This window comes from Garra rufa, unplaced genomic scaffold (assembly GCF_049309525.1).
Source record: "Garra rufa unplaced genomic scaffold, GarRuf1.0 hap1_unplaced_001, whole genome shotgun sequence".
Taxonomy (NCBI): domain Eukaryota; kingdom Metazoa; phylum Chordata; class Actinopteri; order Cypriniformes; family Cyprinidae; genus Garra; species Garra rufa.
Window position 1 is genome coordinate 6,045,634 of NW_027394276.1, and position 20,000 is coordinate 6,065,633.

Sequence of the window (20,000 nt, forward strand, 5' to 3'; positions counted from 1 at the left end):
TGGTGACTGTCCTTTGTTTGTCATGCTGCTCTCTTATACAGTTGTACTTCCTGCTTCCTGTCATGTGTCTAGTCACATGACAGGCCAACCATCCATTTATTAAAGACACATACACTTAAAATGTTAAGAGTAATAAAATGGCCTAAAAAACATGTAAAACACTTAAAACTCTATAATACATGTAAATGATTGTAATAAATAGAGCGGTAAAACACATCTTTCTAAAAGCCAGCATATTATATAAATAGTGAAGAAAAGGCAAAAGCTTACAGCACCTGGTATTCCCAGGCGGTCTCCCATCCAAGTACTAACCAGGCACGACGCTGCTTAGCTTCCGAGATCAGACGAGATCGGGCGCTCTCAGCGCGGTATGGCCATAAACGAGGGCTGCTCCAAAAAGTGGGCTATTTAAAGATCAGCCTCCGTAAAAGCCAGCATATTATATAAATAGTGAAGAAATGGCAAAAGCTTACAGCACCTGGTATTCCCAGGCGGTCTCCCATCCAAGTACTAACCAGGCCCGACGCTGCTTAGCTTCCGAGATCAGACGAGATCGGTCGCTCTCAGCGCGGTATGGCCATAAGCGAGGACTGCTCCAAAAAGTGGGCTATTTAAAGATCAGCCTCCGTAAAAGCCAGCATATTATATAAATAGTGAAGAAAAGGCAAAAGCTTACAGCACCTGGTATTCCCAGGCGGTCTCCCATCCAAGTACTAACCAGGCCCGACGCTGCTTAGCTTCCGAGATCAGACAAGATCGGGCGCTCTCAGCGCGGTATGGCCATAAGCGAGGGCTGCTCCAAAAAGTGGGCTATTTAAAGATCAGCCTCCGTAAAAGCCAGCATATTATATAAATAGTGAAGAAAAGGCAAAAGCTTACAGCACCTGGTATTCCCAGGCGGTCTCCCATAAAAGTGTAACAATCGGCCTTATCAGCCGAGTTACAAGACTAAAATGGGGTCAGATTTAACTGTGAGAGATGACTAGTGGTTAAAAGAATGAGACATAAAAGAAAATTGGTTTAAATAGATTTGGTGTATTTACAAGGTTCACATAAAAGACTTTAAAACAACACGATAAAACTAGGTAAACTCTGTTAAAAGAATACAGTTCATTTGTCCATACCCTAAAAACAGGTAAACTCTGTTAAAAGAATACAGTTCATTTGTCCATACCCTAAAAACAGTCCAAGAACCCCAGTGTGTTGATAAGTCCAATGTGAGTGTCCACCAGTGTATATACAATCCACAGAAAGTGTAATCCAAAGTTTGCAGGTGGTGAATGGAAAGGTGAGCTCTAAAATTAGCAACTCCTCAATCCAACAGTTTGGTGACTGTCCTTTGTTTGTCATGCTGCTCTCTTATACAGTTGTACTTCCTGCTTCCTGTCATGTGTCTAGTCACATGACAGGCCAACCATCCATTTATTAAAGACACATACACTTAAAATGTTAAGAGTAATAAAATGGCCTAAAAAACATGTAAAACACTTAAAACTCTATAATACATTTAAATGATTGTAATAAATAGAGCGGTAAAACACGTCTTTCTAAAAGCCAGCATATTATATAAATAGTGAAGAAAAGGCAAAAGCTTACAGCACCTGGTATTCCCAGGCGGTCTCCCATCCAAGTACTAACCAGGCCCGACGCTGCTTAGCTTCCGAGATCAGACGAGATCGGGCGCTCTCAGCGCGGTATGGCCATAAGCGAGGGCTGCTTCAAAAAGTGGGCTATTTAAAGATCAGCCTCCGTAAAAGCCAGCATATTATATAAATAGTGAAGAAAAGGCAAAAGCTTACAGCACCTGGTATTCCCAGGCGGTCTCCCATCCAAGTACTAACCAGGCCCGACGCTGCTTAGCTTCCGAGATCAGACGAGATCGGGCGCTCTTTTTTTTTTTTTTTTTTTTTTTTTTTTATTATTTTTTTATTTAAAAAAACATATTACATCACAAAAAGTACAAAATACATTTCACATTTTTTACATATGCAGACATGTACATTAATTCATTCATATTTCTGCCATTTCCATTGCAAACTATTTTCTGAATACTCTACCAATGTGTTTCCTTTTACAAACGTTTCAATAAAATCATCCTCTCTGTCACTCATTAGAAAATATTTCCATATTAAATTCACAGAGTTTTCAATTTTGTTTTTAAACAAAACCCATACATCAACTTTCCTTTTTTCATATTTTGATACATTTCTTCTTAGCCATATTACATTCTTTGCAATTGTTGTCAATAAAGTAAAGACATTCACATTACAACCTTTACCATTGTACCCAAATAAAACCATTTTTTCCCAAGCATTTTGTGTCATATTCTCATTATATTTTTCTTTCAGCATGGATTTTACAATTTTTTTCATTCTTCCCATAAAATCATCCAATTCTTCACAATAAAAAAATAGATGTAATAGACCTTCATCACTTTTCATGCATACCTTACACCTTGCATCTTTTTCTATCCCAATTTTACACAACCTCATTTCTGTTAAAATACCATTATGTCTTAATAAGAAATTAAAATCTTCTAAAATTGGATCCATATATTTCATTCCCACATTTTTCCAAATATCTATTTCATCTACATCATATCTTTCTTTCCAATAGCTGTTTGCCACAGGTTTAGCAAAAGCCCTTTCCCTAAAAACCAAATAAAAATCTTTTACTTTACATTCAAAAAAACACTTATTTTCACCATTTGTCTTTTTTAAATATAGCTCAGGCATGCCTTCATTCTCATCCTTTTCATTTTTTTCAATCCTTTCCACCCATCCTTTTGGTATTGCTTTCTTTAATTCATCAAACTGTTTTATCAGTGTTCCTTTTGTCACATTCCTTTCTATTTCAAAAATTGCATCCATAATTGCTTGTACTGGAAGATAACCATTTATTACTTCATATAAAATGTCTTTGACTTGTCTTACTCCTCCATCCCACCATTTCTTATAGTAAATTACATTCCCTTCATTTGTAACATTCGAGTTTAAAAACAGAGGTTGTTCTAACAGTTGCATTCTTCCTTTTGGTAAAATTAATACTTTATCTAAGAAAGATGACCAGGTTTCTAAAACTTCTTTATAAAAATTTGGTAGACCCATTAACATATATTTTTTTGTCTTCATCCACAGTGCGTTCCATCCCATGCTAAAATTACTAAATTTCTTTAAAAAATATTCCATTACATTTTTCCACATTGCCTTTCTCTTAACATCCATAAACCTTTTCACCAATTTAACTCTTAATGTTTTCATTCTTAACATTGGATCTAATAGCCCTAGTCCTCCTACATCAGTTCCACCAATAAGCGTATCATATGCAATTTTTGCTCTTCCCTTTCCCCATAAAAAATTTAAAACACTTTCTTTTATTCTTTTAAAAAACTCATAAGGCAATGGAGTTACACTCAGCACATACCAAATCTTAGAAAGCATTAAAGCATTTATCACTAATACCTTTCCCTTTAATGTTAAATTTCTTAATTTCCAAAATCTCAATCTTTGTTCCATTCCTTTTAATGCTCCCTCCCAATTAAAAACATCAGCTTTATTAAAATCCATACCCATCCAAATTCCTAAAAGTTTTATATGTTCTCCTTCTTCTTTAAAATGCATGTGCTGAGGTAATGTTTCCACATTCCCAATTCTCATACACAAGCTCTTTTCAATATTGACCTTAGCTCCAGACCCTTTACAATATTTCTCCACAATCCCCATTGCCTTAACAACACTTTGAATGTCTTCAACCAACAATGTTGTGTCATCTGCGTATTGGTAGATTGGCTCCTGTATATTACTTCCCTCTATTCTAATACCCTTTATCTCTGTATCTGCTTTTATTGCTAATCCCAAAGGTTCTGCTACTAGTGAATAAAGTAAAGCAGATAAAGGACATCCTTGCCTTATAGACCTTGTTAGTTGAAAACATTCTGATAAAAACCCATTGCATTTAATACACGTAAAAATATTAGAATAAAAGATCATAATCCACTTTCTAAAATTTTTCCCAAATCCAAATTCTTTGATAACATTTAGTAAATATCCATGCTCCACTCTATCAAAGGCTTTTTCTAAATCCAAACTTATTAAATATCCCTTCTTATTTTTTTCCTTCATATAAAACATTGTGTCTCTTATACTTTGAACAATATCTAGAATATCTTTATCTTGTATTCCATATGCCTGGGTAGTACTTATGATTTTAGGTAAAACTGTCCTTAATCTATTTGCTAACACCTTTGCTAAAATTTTGAAATCTGTATTTAGCATTGTTAAAGGCCTGTAATTCTTAAGATCATTAGGATTTCCTCTTTTTTTATAAATCATTTTAATCATTCCTATCTTCATTCTTTCACTTAACTCCTCTTTTTTAAAAATCTCATCATATACTTCTTTTAAAATTGGGACTAATATTTCTCTAAAATTCTTATAAAACTCGTTTGTTAACCCATCTATACCTGGGCTCTTTCCCAACGTTAACTGCTTTATTGCTGTGTCAATTTCCTCTTCTGTTATCTCATCATCACATAAAACCTTATCTTCCGTAGAGACCTTTACTTTTATTTGATTTAAAAAGAAATCTTCTTCTATTTTATCAACCCCTTGTCTCTTAAACATGTCTTCATAAAAATTCTTAATTACCAATAAAATCTCTTTTGTTCCTTGCTTTATGTCTCCATTTTTATCTAACACCTCCTTCATTAAATCTGCTCTTTGTCTATTTTTTTCTAAATCAAAAAAAAATTTTGTGCATCTTTCCCCCTCCACAACATATTTTGCTTTACTTCTAATGATCGCCCCCTTACATTTTTCATCTTCAATTTCCCTTAATTTTTCTCGTAAAATTAAGATTTTACCTATGTCTTCTTCATTTAGATTTTGCTCCTGTCTTTTTTCTTCTTTATCTATCTCTTTTCTTATCTCAGTTTCCTTTCTGATGTTAGCTTTTTTTAACAATTTACAAAATTGTATTGATAAACTCTTTATATCCAATTTCACGTTATCCCACCATATTCTTTTCTCTTCTGCGTAAATCTTATTTAATTTACTAACTTCTAATAGTTGTTTAATTCTTTCTTTGTAAGATTCTTCTTTTAAAATTGTTGCATTTAAGACCCACACTCCTGATCCTCTCTCCACTCTTACACAATCTAAAGTCATACATAAAAGAAAATGATCACTATACCCTACTTCCTTATAAAATACATTTTGGATATTTCCCTCCATTTCCTCCTTACATAAAACGTAATCAATTCTACTTTGTTTTATCTTATTCATTACCACTTGCACTCTTGAAAATTTTCTCTTTTTCCTATTTCTTTCCCTCCATATATCTATTAGATTACATTCCTTCATTATTTTCACCAATTCCTCTCTCCCTTTGTCTGTCTTAAAAACCATTTCACTTGCCAAATCCAATTCTGTAAAGACAGTATTGAAATCACCCATTAAAATAACATTCTGCCATGTTTTTAAATTAATATTCACTTTTTTAAAAAAATCTACTTTTCCCTTTTCTTCATTTGGTGCATGAATATTATAGATAATAAAAAACTCTTTTCCTTTTTCTATTTTCACCGCCATACTTTTTCCCACTCCATCATCCAATATTACTTGTTCTTTTTCACATACTCCTCTTTTAATTAGAACTGCAACCCCACAACCTACTTTATCATTTCCATTAATAAAATATATATTTCCATCCCATTTTGTTTCAAACCTTTTAACACTTTCATTTTTCCAATTTGTTTCCTGCAACACAATGACATCTGTATTTTTACATAAAACCTTCATCTTTTCAAATTTCTCCATATTCAGCAAACCCCTAGCATTCCATGACACAATTTTTAAAAACATAAAAAAACATACATTGAAAAATAAATCACAAAAACCAAACATTTTTTTTCTATTCTCCCTCCTCCTCCTCCATTAATGCTTGAAATCTATTTTCCCATAAAGTTTTTTCTTTACTCTGTTCTTTTTTTTTCTCAAGTCTCTTCTTCTTAGCAACTTCTAGATTTGGTATTACCTTAGTGATCCGTCTTCTTATAGTCTCTCTTCTATCCATTCTGAAGTCCATTTTCTCCCCTTCTTTCTTCTCCTCAGTTCTCTCTTTCTTTTCTTCCTCGTTACCTTTTGCATGTTGTTCCTCCATTTCTTCCAGTGCTCCTTGTGATATATTCAGTGGTGTCCATATTCCTTCGTCCATTGCTGCTTCTTGTCCATCCTCTTCCATCTCCTGATTCTTCTCATTGGTCTTTTTATTCCCTTCATTTTCTTTTGCAGTCTCTCCAGCATTTCCAAGTTCCGTCTCTTCCACCATTTGCCCACCCACATCTTCCAAATCTGTATTTTGCGTTCCATCCAAATCTGCTATCCAACACTCACATCTTGCCATCACTTTTCTGCACTCCGGGCACTTCACCGCATCACAGTCCCTTGCGAAATGCCCCTGTTCATCGCACTGATAGCACTTGAACTCTGGGCAGTTTTTGAACACGTGTCCAGGATTCATGCACAATCGACAGGTTTTAACCTGCCGATCATGCATAATCCGGAAGTACTGCGATCCTTCCTCCGTGTCAAATTTTGTGCTGTATGGCAAGGATATGACTTCTTTTGGGAATTTCACCCTTAGGTACCTTGTACCGTCTGCTATATCGGTGCCCGGATACATTCTTCTTTTGATTTCAGATGCAGGTGTCACTCCCCAATTATGTAATTTTTCCAAAATATCAGAATCAGCAATGTAGGCGGGCAAATGTATGAAAGAAACAACATACTCTCTTGTTTGTAATTTCCTTATCTCACACAGTTTTCCTTTTATCATCAAAAAATCCTCCAAGTCCTCGCATACATCCGTATTCGTCAGTGTGATTTCATACTCCTTTCCATGTCTGGGTCTCACTGCCAGTATCTTCCCCCCTCCAACTTTTCCGTTCACTGCTTTAATTATATCTTCAGCCCTCGCATCTCTCAGTTCTGTCAAATCCACTATCACTGTAGCCTCTTTCGAGTAAATCCTCTTATTATAATCCATACGTAGATGTCCAACTTGTTGTCCTTTATCCATTCCTTTGTTCAGTAACTCTCGTCTTTCTCCTGTCATATCCGTACCGTTAGCTGGTAATCCATCCATTGTAAAAAGTGCGTGAAGAGAAAAAAAAAAACTACTCCCCAGACAGCAAACTGCTGCTGGGAAGTGTGAAAACTAACAAAAACTCACTCAAAAATAAAAAATCTTAATTAACAAAACCCACTAAACAAAACAAAAAATAAGGTGAGCCTCTCTCACCAACTGCTTCCTAATGCTGCCACGTCACTTCCTGAACTGCTCAGTAGCGCCCTCAGGTGGCGGTATGGCCATAAGCGAGGGCTGCTCCAAAAAGTGGGCTATTTAAAGATCAGCCTCCGTAAAAGCCAGCATATTATATAAATAGTGAAGAAAAGGCAAAAGCTTACAGCACCTGGTATTCCCAGGCGGTCTCCCATCCAAGTACTAACCAGGCCCGACGCTGCTTAGCTTCCGAGATCAGACGAGATCGGGCGCTCTCAGCGCGGTATGGCCATAAGCGAGGGCTGCTCCAAAAAGTGGGCTATTTAAAGATCAGCCTCCGTAAAAGCCAGCATATTATATAAATAGTGAAGAAAAGGCAAAAGCTTACAGCACCTGGTATTCCCAGGCGGTCTCCCATAAAAGTGTAACAATCGGCCTTATCAGCCGAGTTACAAGACTAAAATGGGGTCAGATTTAACTGTGAGAGATGACTAGTGGTTAAAAGAATGAGACATAAAAGAAAATTGGTTTAAATAGATTTGGTGTATTTACAAGGTTCACATAAAAGACTTTAAAACAACACGATAAAACTAGGTAAACTCTGTTAAAAGAATACAGTTCATTTGTCCATACCCTAAAAACAGGTAAACTCTGTTAAAAGAATACAGTTCATTTGTCCATACCCTAAAAACAGTCCAAGAACCCCAGTGTGTTGATAAGTCCAATGTGAGTGTCCACCAGTGTATATACAATCCACAGAAAGTGTAATCCAAAGTTTGCAGGTGGTGAATGGAAAGGTGAGCTCTAAAATTAGCAACTCCTCAATCCAACAGTTTGGTGACTGTCCTTTGTTTGTCATGCTGCTCTCTTATACAGTTGTACTTCCTGCTTCCTGTCATGTGTCTAGTCACATGACAGGCCAACCATCCATTTATTAAAGACACATACACTTAAAATGTTAAGAGTAATAAAATGGCCTAAAAAACATGTAAAACACTTAAAACTCTATAATACATTTAAATGATTGTAATAAATAGAGCGGTAAAACACGTCTTTCTAAAAGCCAGCATATTATATAAATAGTGAAGAAAAGGCAAAAGCTTACAGCACCTGGTATTCCCAGGCGGTCTCCCATCCAAGTACTAACCAGGCCCGACGCTGCTTAGCTTCCGAGATCAGACGAGATCGGGCGCTCTCAGCGCGGTATGGCCATAAGCGAGGGCTGCTTCAAAAAGTGGGCTATTTAAAGATCAGCCTCCGTAAAAGCCAGCATATTATATAAATAGTGAAGAAAAGGCAAAAGCTTACAGCACCTGGTATTCCCAGGCGGTCTCCCATCCAAGTACTAACCAGGCCCGACGCTGCTTAGCTTCCGAGATCAGACGAGATCGGGCGCTCTTTTTTTTTTTTTTTTTTTTTTTTTTTTATTATTTTTTTATTTAAAAAAACATATTACATCACAAAAAGTACAAAATACATTTCACATTTTTTACATATGCAGACATGTACATTAATTCATTCATATTTCTGCCATTTCCATTGCAAACTATTTTCTGAATACTCTACCAATGTGTTTCCTTTTACAAACGTTTCAATAAAATCATCCTCTCTGTCACTCATTAGAAAATATTTCCATATTAAATTCACAGAGTTTTCAATTTTGTTTTTAAACAAAACCCATACATCAACTTTCCTTTTTTCATATTTTGATACATTTCTTCTTAGCCATATTACATTCTTTGCAATTGTTGTCAATAAAGTAAAGACATTCACATTACAACCTTTACCATTGTACCCAAATAAAACCATTTTTTCCCAAGCATTTTGTGTCATATTCTCATTATATTTTTCTTTCAGCATGGATTTTACAATTTTTTTCATTCTTCCCATAAAATCATCCAATTCTTCACAATAAAAAAATAGATGTAATAGACCTTCATCACTTTTCATGCATACCTTACACCTTGCATCTTTTTCTATCCCAATTTTACACAACCTCATTTCTGTTAAAATACCATTATGTCTTAATAAGAAATTAAAATCTTCTAAAATTGGATCCATATATTTCATTCCCACATTTTTCCAAATATCTATTTCATCTACATCATATCTTTCTTTCCAATAGCTGTTTGCCACAGGTTTAGCAAAAGCCCTTTCCCTAAAAACCAAATAAAAATCTTTTACTTTACATTCAAAAAAACACTTATTTTCACCATTTGTCTTTTTTAAATATAGCTCAGGCATGCCTTCATTCTCATCCTTTTCATTTTTTTCAATCCTTTCCACCCATCCTTTTGGTATTGCTTTCTTTAATTCATCAAACTGTTTTATCAGTGTTCCTTTTGTCACATTCCTTTCTATTTCAAAAATTGCATCCATAATTGCTTGTACTGGAAGATAACCATTTATTACTTCATATAAAATGTCTTTGACTTGTCTTACTCCTCCATCCCACCATTTCTTATAGTAAATTACATTCCCTTCATTTGTAACATTCGAGTTTAAAAACAGAGGTTGTTCTAACAGTTGCATTCTTCCTTTTGGTAAAATTAATACTTTATCTAAGAAAGATGACCAGGTTTCTAAAACTTCTTTATAAAAATTTGGTAGACCCATTAACATATATTTTTTTGTCTTCATCCACAGTGCGTTCCATCCCATGCTAAAATTACTAAATTTCTTTAAAAAATATTCCATTACATTTTTCCACATTGCCTTTCTCTTAACATCCATAAACCTTTTCACCAATTTAACTCTTAATGTTTTCATTCTTAACATTGGATCTAATAGCCCTAGTCCTCCTACATCAGTTCCACCAATAAGCGTATCATATGCAATTTTTGCTCTTCCCTTTCCCCATAAAAAATTTAAAACACTTTCTTTTATTCTTTTAAAAAACTCATAAGGCAATGGAGTTACACTCAGCACATACCAAATCTTAGAAAGCATTAAAGCATTTATCACTAATACCTTTCCCTTTAATGTTAAATTTCTTAATTTCCAAAATCTCAATCTTTGTTCCATTCCTTTTAATGCTCCCTCCCAATTAAAAACATCAGCTTTATTAAAATCCATACCCATCCAAATTCCTAAAAGTTTTATATGTTCTCCTTCTTCTTTAAAATGCATGTGCTGAGGTAATGTTTCCACATTCCCAATTCTCATACACAAGCTCTTTTCAATATTGACCTTAGCTCCAGACCCTTTACAATATTTCTCCACAATCCCCATTGCCTTAACAACACTTTGAATGTCTTCAACCAACAATGTTGTGTCATCTGCGTATTGGTAGATTGGCTCCTGTATATTACTTCCCTCTATTCTAATACCCTTTATCTCTGTATCTGCTTTTATTGCTAATCCCAAAGGTTCTGCTACTAGTGAATAAAGTAAAGCAGATAAAGGACATCCTTGCCTTATAGACCTTGTTAGTTGAAAACATTCTGATAAAAACCCATTGCATTTAATACACGTAAAAATATTAGAATAAAAGATCATAATCCACTTTCTAAAATTTTTCCCAAATCCAAATTCTTTGATAACATTTAGTAAATATCCATGCTCCACTCTATCAAAGGCTTTTTCTAAATCCAAACTTATTAAATATCCCTTCTTATTTTTTTCCTTCATATAAAACATTGTGTCTCTTATACTTTGAACAATATCTAGAATATCTTTATCTTGTATTCCATATGCCTGGGTAGTACTTATGATTTTAGGTAAAACTGTCCTTAATCTATTTGCTAACACCTTTGCTAAAATTTTGAAATCTGTATTTAGCATTGTTAAAGGCCTGTAATTCTTAAGATCATTAGGATTTCCTCTTTTTTTATAAATCATTTTAATCATTCCTATCTTCATTCTTTCACTTAACTCCTCTTTTTTAAAAATCTCATCATATACTTCTTTTAAAATTGGGACTAATATTTCTCTAAAATTCTTATAAAACTCGTTTGTTAACCCATCTATACCTGGGCTCTTTCCCAACGTTAACTGCTTTATTGCTGTGTCAATTTCCTCTTCTGTTATCTCATCATCACATAAAACCTTATCTTCCGTAGAGACCTTTACTTTTATTTGATTTAAAAAGAAATCTTCTTCTATTTTATCAACCCCTTGTCTCTTAAACATGTCTTCATAAAAATTCTTAATTACCAATAAAATCTCTTTTGTTCCTTGCTTTATGTCTCCATTTTTATCTAACACCTCCTTCATTAAATCTGCTCTTTGTCTATTTTTTTCTAAATCAAAAAAAAATTTTGTGCATCTTTCCCCCTCCACAACATATTTTGCTTTACTTCTAATGATCGCCCCCTTACATTTTTCATCTTCAATTTCCCTTAATTTTTCTCGTAAAATTAAGATTTTACCTATGTCTTCTTCATTTAGATTTTGCTCCTGTCTTTTTTCTTCTTTATCTATCTCTTTTCTTATCTCAGTTTCCTTTCTGATGTTAGCTTTTTTTAACAATTTACAAAATTGTATTGATAAACTCTTTATATCCAATTTCACGTTATCCCACCATATTCTTTTCTCTTCTGCGTAAATCTTATTTAATTTACTAACTTCTAATAGTTGTTTAATTCTTTCTTTGTAAGATTCTTCTTTTAAAATTGTTGCATTTAAGACCCACACTCCTGATCCTCTCTCCACTCTTACACAATCTAAAGTCATACATAAAAGAAAATGATCACTATACCCTACTTCCTTATAAAATACATTTTGGATATTTCCCTCCATTTCCTCCTTACATAAAACGTAATCAATTCTACTTTGTTTTATCTTATTCATTACCACTTGCACTCTTGAAAATTTTCTCTTTTTCCTATTTCTTTCCCTCCATATATCTATTAGATTACATTCCTTCATTATTTTCACCAATTCCTCTCTCCCTTTGTCTGTCTTAAAAACCATTTCACTTGCCAAATCCAATTCTGTAAAGACAGTATTGAAATCACCCATTAAAATAACATTCTGCCATGTTTTTAAATTAATATTCACTTTTTTAAAAAAATCTACTTTTCCCTTTTCTTCATTTGGTGCATGAATATTATAGATAATAAAAAACTCTTTTCCTTTTTCTATTTTCACCGCCATACTTTTTCCCACTCCATCATCCAATATTACTTGTTCTTTTTCACATACTCCTCTTTTAATTAGAACTGCAACCCCACAACCTACTTTATCATTTCCATTAATAAAATATATATTTCCATCCCATTTTGTTTCAAACCTTTTAACACTTTCATTTTTCCAATTTGTTTCCTGCAACACAATGACATCTGTATTTTTACATAAAACCTTCATCTTTTCAAATTTCTCCATATTCAGCAAACCCCTAGCATTCCATGACACAATTTTTAAAAACATAAAAAAACATACATTGAAAAATAAATCACAAAAACCAAACATTTTTTTTCTATTCTCCCTCCTCCTCCTCCATTAATGCTTGAAATCTATTTTCCCATAAAGTTTTTTCTTTACTCTGTTCTTTTTTTTTCTCAAGTCTCTTCTTCTTAGCAACTTCTAGATTTGGTATTACCTTAGTGATCCGTCTTCTTATAGTCTCTCTTCTATCCATTCTGAAGTCCATTTTCTCCCCTTCTTTCTTCTCCTCAGTTCTCTCTTTCTTTTCTTCCTCGTTACCTTTTGCATGTTGTTCCTCCATTTCTTCCAGTGCTCCTTGTGATATATTCAGTGGTGTCCATATTCCTTCGTCCATTGCTGCTTCTTGTCCATCCTCTTCCATCTCCTGATTCTTCTCATTGGTCTTTTTATTCCCTTCATTTTCTTTTGCAGTCTCTCCAGCATTTCCAAGTTCCGTCTCTTCCACCATTTGCCCACCCACATCTTCCAAATCTGTATTTTGCGTTCCATCCAAATCTGCTATCCAACACTCACATCTTGCCATCACTTTTCTGCACTCCGGGCACTTCACCGCATCACAGTCCCTTGCGAAATGCCCCTGTTCATCGCACTGATAGCACTTGAACTCTGGGCAGTTTTTGAACACGTGTCCAGGATTCATGCACAATCGACAGGTTTTAACCTGCCGATCATGCATAATCCGGAAGTACTGCGATCCTTCCTCCGTGTCAAATTTTGTGCTGTATGGCAAGGATATGACTTCTTTTGGGAATTTCACCCTTAGGTACCTTGTACCGTCTGCTATATCGGTGCCCGGATACATTCTTCTTTTGATTTCAGATGCAGGTGTCACTCCCCAATTATGTAATTTTTCCAAAATATCAGAATCAGCAATGTAGGCGGGCAAATGTATGAAAGAAACAACATACTCTCTTGTTTGTAATTTCCTTATCTCACACAGTTTTCCTTTTATCATCAAAAAATCCTCCAAGTCCTCGCATACATCCGTATTCGTCAGTGTGATTTCATACTCCTTTCCATGTCTGGGTCTCACTGCCAGTATCTTCCCCCCTCCAACTTTTCCGTTCACTGCTTTAATTATATCTTCAGCCCTCGCATCTCTCAGTTCTGTCAAATCCACTATCACTGTAGCCTCTTTCGAGTAAATCCTCTTATTATAATCCATACGTAGATGTCCAACTTGTTGTCCTTTATCCATTCCTTTGTTCAGTAACTCTCGTCTTTCTCCTGTCATATCCGTACCGTTAGCTGGTAATCCATCCATTGTAAAAAGTGCGTGAAGAGAAAAAAAAAAACTACTCCCCAGACAGCAAACTGCTGCTGGGAAGTGTGAAAACTAACAAAAACTCACTCAAAAATAAAAAATCTTAATTAACAAAACCCACTAAACAAAACAAAAAATAAGGTGAGCCTCTCTCACCAACTGCTTCCTAATGCTGCCACGTCACTTCCTGAACTGCTCAGTAGCGCCCTCAGGTGGCGGTATGGCCATAAGCGAGGGCTGCTCCAAAAAGTGGGCTATTTAAAGATCAGCCTCCGTAAAAGCCAGCATATTATATAAATAGTGAAGAAAAGGCAAAAGCTTACAGCACCTGGTATTCCCAGGCGGTCTCCCATCCAAGTACTAACCAGGCCCGACGCTGCTTAGCTTCCGAGATCAGACGAGATCGGGCGCTCTCAGCGCGGTATGGCCATAAGCGAGGGCTGCTCCAAAAAGTGGGCTATTTAAAGATCAGCCTCCGTAAAAGCCAGCATATTATATAAATAGTGAAGAAAAGGCAAAAGCTTACAGCACCTGGTATTCCCAGGCGGTCTCCCATAAAAGTGTAACAATCGGCCTTATCAGCCGAGTTACAAGACTAAAATGGGGTCAGATTTAACTGTGAGAGATGACTAGTGGTTAAAAGAATGAGACATAAAAGAAAATTGGTTTAAATAGATTTGGTGTATTTACAAGGTTCACATAAAAGACTTTAAAACAACACGATAAAACTAGGTAAACTCTGTTAAAAGAATACAGTTCATTTGTCCATACCCTAAAAACAGGTAAACTCTGTTAAAAGAATACAGTTCATTTGTCCATACCCTAAAAACAGTCCAAGAACCCCAGTGTGTTGATAAGTCCAATGTGAGTGTCCACCAGTGTATATACAATCCACAGAAAGTGTAATCCAAAGTTTGCAGGTGGTGAATGGAAAGGTGAGCTCTAAAATTAGCAACTCCTCAATCCAACAGTTTGGTGACTGTCCTTTGTTTGTCATGCTGCTCTCTTATACAGTTGTACTTCCTGCTTCCTGTCATGTGTCTAGTCACATGACAGGCCAACCATCCATTTATTAAAGACACATACACTTAAAATGTTAAGAGTAATAAAATGGCCTAAAAAACATGTAAAACACTTAAAACTCTATAATACATTTAAATGATTGTAATAAATAGAGCGGTAAAACACGTCTTTCTAAAAGCCAGCATATTATATAAATAGTGAAGAAAAGGCAAAAGCTTACAGCACCTGGTATTCCCAGGCGGTCTCCCATCCAAGTACTAACCAGGCCCGACGCTGCTTAGCTTCCGAGATCAGACGAGATCGGGCGCTCTCAGCGCGGTATGGCCATAAGCGAGGGCTGCTTCAAAAAGTGGGCTATTTAAAGATCAGCCTCCGTAAAAGCCAGCATATTATATAAATAGTGAAGAAAAGGCAAAAGCTTACAGCACCTGGTATTCCCAGGCGGTCTCCCATCCAAGTACTAACCAGGCCCGACGCTGCTTAGCTTCCGAGATCAGACGAGATCGGGCGCTCTTTTTTTTTTTTTTTTTTTTTTTTTTTTATTATTTTTTTATTTAAAAAAACATATTACATCACAAAAAGTACAAAATACATTTCACATTTTTTACATATGCAGACATGTACATTAATTCATTCATATTTCTGCCATTTCCATTGCAAACTATTTTCTGAATACTCTACCAATGTGTTTCCTTTTACAAACGTTTCAATAAAATCATCCTCTCTGTCACTCATTAGAAAATATTTCCATATTAAATTCACAGAGTTTTCAATTTTGTTTTTAAACAAAACCCATACATCAACTTTCCTTTTTTCATATTTTGATACATTTCTTCTTAGCCATATTACATTCTTTGCAATTGTTGTCAATAAAGTAAAGACATTCACATTACAACCTTTACCATTGTACCCAAATAAAACCATTTTTTCCCAAGCATTTTGTGTCATATTCTCATTATATTTTTCTTTCAGCATGGATTTTACAATTTTTTTCATTCTTCCCATAAAATCATCCAATTCTTCACAATAAAAAAATAGATGTAATAGACCTTCATCACTTTTCATGCATACCTTACACCTTGCATCTTTTTCTATCCCAATTTTACACAACCTCATTTCTGTTAAAATACCATTATGTCTTAATAAGAAATTAAAATCTTCTAAAATTGGATCCATATATTTCATTCCCACATTTTTCCAAATATCTATTTCATCTACATCATATCTTTCTTTCCAATAGCTGTTTGCCACAGGTTTAGCAAAAGCCCTTTCCCTAAAAACCAAATAAAAATCTTTTACTTTACATTCAAAAAAACACTTATTTTCACCATTTGTCTTTTTTAAATATAGCTCAGGCATGCCTTCATTCTCATCCTTTTCATTTTTTTCAATCCTTTCCACCCATCCTTTTGGTATTGCTTTCTTTAATTCATCAAACTGTTTTATCAGTGTTCCTTTTGTCACATTCCTTTCTATTTCAAAAATTGCATCCATAATTGCTTGTACTGGAAGATAACCATTTATTACTTCATATAAAATGTCTTTGACTTGTCTTACTCCTCCATCCCACCATTTCTTATAGTAAATTACATTCCCTTCATTTGTAACATTCGAGTTTAAAAACAGAGGTTGTTCTAACAGTTGCATTCTTCCTTTTGGTAAAATTAATACTTTATCTAAGAAAGATGACCAGGTTTCTAAAACTTCTTTATAAAAATTTGGTAGACCCATTAACATATATTTTTTTGTCTTCATCCACAGTGCGTTCCATCCCATGCTAAAATTACTAAATTTCTTTAAAAAATATTCCATTACATTTTTCCACATTGCCTTTCTCTTAACATCCATAAACCTTTTCACCAATTTAACTCTTAATGTTTTCATTCTTAACATTGGATCTAATAGCCCTAGTCCTCCTACATCAGTTCCACCAATAAGCGTATCATATGCAATTTTTGCTCTTCCCTTTCCCCATAAAAAATTTAAAACACTTTCTTTTATTCTTTTAAAAAACTCATAAGGCAATGGAGTTACACTCAGCACATACCAAATCTTAGAAAGCATTAAAGCATTTATCACTAATACCTTTCCCTTTAATGTTAAATTTCTTAATTTCCAAAATCTCAATCTTTGTTCCATTCCTTTTAATGCTCCCTCCCAATTAAAAACATCAGCTTTATTAAAATCCATACCCATCCAAATTCCTAAAAGTTTTATATGTTCTCCTTCTTCTTTAAAATGCATGTGCTGAGGTAATGTTTCCACATTCCCAATTCTCATACACAAGCTCTTTTCAATATTGACCTTAGCTCCAGACCCTTTACAATATTTCTCCACAATCCCCATTGCCTTAACAACACTTTGAATGTCTTCAACCAACAATGTTGTGTCATCTGCGTATTGGTAGATTGGCTCCTGTATATTACTTCCCTCTATTCTAATACCCTTTATCTCTGTATCTGCTTTTATTGCTAATCCCAAAGGTTCTGCTACTAGTGAATAAAGTAAAGCAGATAAAGGACATCCTTGCCTTATAGACCTTGTTAGTTGAAAACATTCTGATAAAAACCCATTGCATTTAATACACGTAAAAATATTAGAATAAAAGATCATAATCCACTTTCTAAAATTTTTCCCAAATCCAAATTCTTTGATAACATTTAGTAAATATCCATGCTCCACTCTATCAAAGGCTTTTTCTAAATCCAAACTTATTAAATATCCCTTCTTATTTTTTTCCTTCATATAAAACATTGTGTCTCTTATACTTTGAACAATATCTAGAATATCTTTATCTTGTATTCCATATGCCTGGGTAGTACTTATGATTTTAGGTAAAACTGTCCTTAATCTATTTGCTAACACCTTTGCTAAAATTTTGAAATCTGTATTTAGCATTGTTAAAGGCCTGTAATTCTTAAGATCATTAGGATTTCCTCTTTTTTTATAAATCATTTTAATCATTCCTATCTTCATTCTTTCACTTAACTCCTCTTTTTTAAAAATCTCATCATATACTTCTTTTAAAATTGGGACTAATATTTCTCTAAAATTCTTATAAAACTCGTTTGTTAACCCATCTATACCTGGGCTCTTTCCCAACGTTAACTGCTTTATTGCTGTGTCAATTTCCTCTTCTGTTATCTCATCATCACATAAAACCTTATCTTCCGTAGAGACCTTTACTTTTATTTGATTTAAAAAGAAATCTTCTTCTATTTTATCAACCCCTTGTCTCTTAAACATGTCTTCATAAAAATTCTTAATTACCAATAAAATCTCTTTTGTTCCTTGCTTTATGTCTCCATTTTTATCTAACACCTCCTTCATTAAATCTGCTCTTTGTCTATTTTTTTCTAAATCAAAAAAAAATTTTGTGCATCTTTCCCCCTCCACAACATATTTTGCTTTACTTCTAATGATCGCCCCCTTACATTTTTCATCTTCAATTTCCCTTAATTTTTCTCGTAAAATTAAGATTTTACCTATGTCTTCTTCATTTAGATTTTGCTCCTGTCTTTTTTCTTCTTTATCTATCTCTTTTCTTATCTCAGTTTCCTTTCTGATGTTAGCTTTTTTTAACAATTTACAAAATTGTATTGATAAACTCTTTATATCCAATTTCACGTTATCCCACCATATTCTTTTCTCTTCTGCGTAAATCTTATTTAATTTACTAACTTCTAATAGTTGTTTAATTCTTTCTTTGTAAGATTCTTCTTTTAAAATTGTTGCATTTAAGACCCACACTCCTGATCCTCTCTCCACTCTTACACAATCTAAAGTCATACATAAAAGAAAATGATCACTATACCCTACTTCCTTATAAAATACATTTTGGATATTTCCCTCCATTTCCTCCTTACATAAAACGTAATCAATTCTACTTTGTTTTATCTTATTCATTACCACTTGCACTCTTGAAAATTTTCTCTTTTTCCTATTTCTTTCCCTCCATATATCTATTAGATTACATTCCTTCATTATTTTCACCAATTCCTCTCTCCCTTTGTCTGTCTTAAAAACCATTTCACTTGCCAAATCCAATTCTGTAAAGACAGTATTGAAATCACCCATTAAAATAACATTCTGCCATGTTTTTAAATTAATATTCACTTTTTTAAAAAAATCTACTTTTCCCTTTTCTTCATTTGGTGCATGAATATTATAGATAATAAAAAACTCTTTTCCTTTTTCTATTTTCACCGCCATACTTTTTCCCACTCCATCATCCAATATTACTTGTTCTTTTTCACATACTCCTCTTTTAATTAGAACTGCAACCCCACAACCTACTTTATCATTTCCATTAATAAAATATATATTTCCATCCCATTTTGTTTCAAACCTTTTAACACTTTCATTTTTCCAATTTGTTTCCTGCAACACAATGACATCTGTATTTTTACATAAAACCTTCATCTTTTCAAATTTCTCCATATTCAGCAAACCCCTAGCATTCCATGACACAATTTTTAAAAACATAAAAAAACATACATTGAAAAATAAATCACAAAAACCAAACATTTTTTTTCTATTCTCCCTCCTCCTCCTCCATTAATGCTTGAAATCTATTTTCCCATAAAGTTTTTTCTTTACTCTGTTCTTTTTTTTTCTCAAGTCTCTTCTTCTTAGCAACTTCTAGATTTGGTATTACCTTAGTGATCCGTCTTCTTATAGTCTCTCTTCTATCCATTCTGAAGTCCATTTTCTCCCCTTCTTTCTTCTCCTCAGTTCTCTCTTTCTTTTCTTCCTCGTTACCTTTTGCATGTTGTTCCTCCATTTCTTCCAGTGCTCCTTGTGATATATTCAGTGGTGTCCATATTCCTTCGTCCATTGCTGCTTCTTGTCCATCCTCTTCCATCTCCTGATTCTTCTCATTGGTCTTTTTATTCCCTTCATTTTCTTTTGCAGTCTCTCCAGCATTTCCAAGTTCCGTCTCTTCCACCATTTGCCCACCCACATCTTCCAAATCTGTATTTTGCGTTCCATCCAAATCTGCTATCCAACACTCACATCTTGCCATCACTTTTCTGCACTCCGG

At 34.3% G+C, this 20,000-nt stretch overlaps 8 non-coding genes across 8 annotated transcripts; all 8 read right to left on the reverse strand.

The window, feature by feature from the left end:
• Positions 1 to 263: 263 nt before the first annotated feature.
• LOC141303504 (5S ribosomal RNA) lies at positions 264 to 382 on the reverse strand. Its single transcript, XR_012343484.1, has one exon. It is a non-coding gene; the product is annotated as a 5S ribosomal RNA (ribosomal RNA).
• An 84-nt stretch (positions 383 to 466) lies between these two features.
• Positions 467 to 585, reverse strand: LOC141303164 (5S ribosomal RNA). Its single transcript, XR_012343148.1, has one exon. It is a non-coding gene; the product is annotated as a 5S ribosomal RNA (ribosomal RNA).
• Positions 586 to 669: 84 nt separating this feature from the next.
• On the reverse strand, positions 670 to 788 carry LOC141303152 (5S ribosomal RNA). Its single transcript, XR_012343135.1, has one exon. It is a non-coding gene; the product is annotated as a 5S ribosomal RNA (ribosomal RNA).
• An 801-nt stretch (positions 789 to 1,589) lies between these two features.
• Positions 1,590 to 1,708, reverse strand: LOC141302571 (5S ribosomal RNA). Its single transcript, XR_012342558.1, has one exon. It is a non-coding gene; the product is annotated as a 5S ribosomal RNA (ribosomal RNA).
• Positions 1,709 to 7,459: 5,751 nt separating this feature from the next.
• LOC141302584 (5S ribosomal RNA) lies at positions 7,460 to 7,578 on the reverse strand. The gene has a single exon (XR_012342570.1). It is a non-coding gene; the product is annotated as a 5S ribosomal RNA (ribosomal RNA).
• Positions 7,579 to 8,379: 801 nt separating this feature from the next.
• On the reverse strand, positions 8,380 to 8,498 carry LOC141302597 (5S ribosomal RNA). The gene has a single exon (XR_012342583.1). It is a non-coding gene; the product is annotated as a 5S ribosomal RNA (ribosomal RNA).
• A 5,751-nt stretch (positions 8,499 to 14,249) lies between these two features.
• Positions 14,250 to 14,368, reverse strand: LOC141302609 (5S ribosomal RNA). Its single transcript, XR_012342595.1, has one exon. It is a non-coding gene; the product is annotated as a 5S ribosomal RNA (ribosomal RNA).
• An 801-nt stretch (positions 14,369 to 15,169) lies between these two features.
• On the reverse strand, positions 15,170 to 15,288 carry LOC141302621 (5S ribosomal RNA). The gene has a single exon (XR_012342607.1). It is a non-coding gene; the product is annotated as a 5S ribosomal RNA (ribosomal RNA).
• Positions 15,289 to 20,000: the final 4,712 nt, after the last annotated feature.